Here is a 3,255-nt window from a genome sequence, read left to right on the forward strand (position 1 = left end):
ATAAAAACATGTATATTTTTGCTCATATCAGTGAGCCGCACCTCTATCCGAGGCCCGGATTTTTTAGGGGCGTCCTTTTCTTTAATATTTTTTATAATACATTATAATACATATTTTTTTTTAATATGAAACTAAATGATTGGTTGTACCCAATCATATTTTTTTCTTCTTTTTTTATAAAAAAATAATTGTGTGAGTGGAGTGATGCTAACGTTTGAGTGCAAAATGGGGACTTAAGAGGGGAGTTGACGTGGCGTGTACTGATTGGGTGTGTGTAAGAGAGATCATTTCCCTAAAAGAGGAGTGCCCCTCTCACCCTTATAGTGCTTTGACTGAACGCCAGTGGCATTGGAACCTGTCTAACACTAATCAATTATATGCATGCATTTAGCCTTTTGGGTTATCAGTTTAAAACTTTAAATTATAAGGTTTAGCATTAGGGTTTGGTTTTTAAGACAAAAATTAGAGTTTAGGGTTTAGCCATCTGTTTCAAGGTTCGAGATACATACGCTGTTGTTTCAACCAAAAAAGACTTCAATTGCTATTACTTTGATAGGTTTACTAGCAGGCGTCAAACATAAAGAACAAGAAACTGGGTCCAAATCAATATATAAATGAAATACACAAACAGGGCCCTTAAAATGTGGGGCCGAAGTATGGGCTTTAGTTGTCTTGCACGCCCCTGGCGACACTATTTGTTGGTTTGTATTTGTGTACCTGTTAATGGTGGCCGCAACAATTCAGAGCTTATGACTTACGTACTTATAGTAATTTCTAGATTTTCATTGGATTTTTTTATTAATTTTTAGGTTTTTTTTAATGATTAGGCCAATGAAGGAACTTATGGGCTTGATTTTTTTAAAATACTTAGTTTATAATAGGTTATTTGTTTAATTTTAAAATCTTCGATTAATTCGTTTTTTTTTTTTTTTTTTTTTTTTTTTTTTTTTTTTTTTTTGTGGCATCAAGACTTATCGAAGGTCGGTCTCCAAAGCTCGTAGGATTGATACAATTTATTAGGCATGTCAAAATTTCATTAAGATATTGTTTCCTTTGCATGAGCTAAGATACTGTTTGCAAAAAAAAAAGTAAATATTAAAATTATTTTATATCCTTACAAATTAATTATGATTTATGTGGGTATTAAAGGTTATTATCGGTGATTATCTATATATGTTTCATGGCTGTTGTGCTTTGATCACACCCGATTTCCACTTGTTCCATACCCCCATAGCTTAAGTTAGTACGTCTCATGAAATAATCACCCTTCAAAATAAGTAACAATTTACTTTACACCATGAGAATGTAGTTGTTTTAGTAAATCCAACAATAATAGCTAGGTTGATTAAGATATACTAATCATACAAAAAGAAAAACCATATTGAAGAAAGCAGATTAACCACAAAACCAAGTTCCATTCCAAATTAACAAAAAGACTGTTCAATTCATGAGAAAATAAAAACCATTAAACGAAACCACAATCCACCACATAACCACCAACCACAATATCATCAAACCCCACCGCGGAGACGAAGAACAAGGTGAAGGGTAGACTCTTTCTGAATGTTATAATCAGCAAGAGTCCGACCATCATCCAATTGTTTACCCGCAAAGATTAACCGCTGCTGGTCAGGTGGGATCCCCTCTTTGTCCTGAATTTTTGCCTTGACATTATCAACAGTATCCGAACTCTCCACTTCCAGAGTGATCGTCTTCCCCGTTAAGGTCTTGACGAATATCTGCATTCCTCCCCTTAACCTCAGTACAAGATGTAGACTCTTTCTGGATGTTGTAATCAGACAAAGTACGACTGTCTTCAAGTTGTTTCCCTGCAAAGATTAGCCGTTGTTGGTCCGGTGGGATCCCCTCCTTGTCTTGAATCTTAGCCTTCACGTTGTTGATTGTGTCCGAACTCTCGACCTCTAGAGTAATCGTCTTTCGGTCAAGGTCTTGACGAATATCTGCATCCCTCCCCTTAGCCTGCAATATATGAAATTTGGCTTTGTTTTTACTTATATGTTTATATGTTATTCATATATACTTTTGTATTTCTGAAAAAAAAAATATTCGAGTTAGGTCTTGTTAGAAGAAACCTCTCTAATATAGTATAACTATAACTAGAACTTACAACTACTTATGTACTAAGATAAAGGAACTTTATAGAACTTCTTTTTGTTAGTCTATGAATGATTTTAGAAATTTTCTTTGCTTTCTTGGCCCAGTGGCTATCGACACCCTTTAAGGCCGGACTGAGGACACCTCTGAGGTCTCGGGTTCGAAACATGTTTCAACCCCTCTTTGATGGCTAGGGTATTTACTGACAGGGATCCTTGTCGGGTGGTGAACTGGGAAGGGGAATCCCTAGAGGTACCATGCAATTACCATTTTTTATTTAGTCACATGCACTATATGTTATTTGTGTTGTTATCCTTTGTGTATATAAAAGGAAAAATTGGTATAAGTGATTTTTTTGTTAACCTGAGCACAAGATGAAGCGTAGACTCCTTCTGGATGTTATAATCCGCCAAAGTACGACCATCATCCAACTGTTTTCCGGCAAAGATCAACCGCTGCTGGTCCGGCGGGATGCCCTCTTTATCCTGAATCTTGGCCTTGACGTTATCGATGGTATCCGAACTCTCCTCCTCCAACGTGATAGTCTTTCCGGTGAGGGTCTTCACAAATATTTGCATCCCACCACGGAGACGTAGAACCAAAAAGATGGTAGCATCCTTCTGGATATTGTAATCACCTAGTGTTCTGCCTTCTTCAAGCTGCTTTCCGGAGAAGATAAGTTTTTGTTGGTCGGCCGGAACGACTTCCTTGTCTTGGATCTTGGCCTTGACGTTTTCCACAGTCTGAGCTTTCGACTTCGAGATTGATCACCTTTCCGGTCATGTTTTTAACGTAGATACCCATCACCATCTGTTTTACATAACAAAACCAATACTTCAAAAGTTTTAACCACATGATTAAAAAAAAATATAAAGACTAAGAACTGAAATATGAAGATTAACAACTGAACAAAGCTCAAAAGAGGTATGAATTTTCTTGATTCTTGATTTCGTAAAAATATATTATATATTATATATATATATATATATATATATATATATATATATATATATATATTGTTCACGAACAATCATGAATAGTAATTTTACTTTTAAAATAATATATAGCTTTTTAAATTATTTATTATTTTAATATTGTAATACATGATTATTATACTTTCATTTGACTTTTTTTACATAT

At 35.0% G+C, this 3,255-nt stretch overlaps 1 pseudogene; it reads right to left on the minus strand.

Moving 5' to 3' along the window:
• Positions 1-1,395: 1,395 nt before the first annotated feature.
• LOC110890528 lies at positions 1,396-2,925 on the minus strand (annotated as a pseudogene).
• Positions 2,926-3,255: the final 330 nt, after the last annotated feature.

This window comes from Helianthus annuus, chromosome 11 (assembly GCF_002127325.2).
Source record: "Helianthus annuus cultivar XRQ/B chromosome 11, HanXRQr2.0-SUNRISE, whole genome shotgun sequence".
NCBI classification, from domain to species: domain Eukaryota; kingdom Viridiplantae; phylum Streptophyta; class Magnoliopsida; order Asterales; family Asteraceae; genus Helianthus; species Helianthus annuus.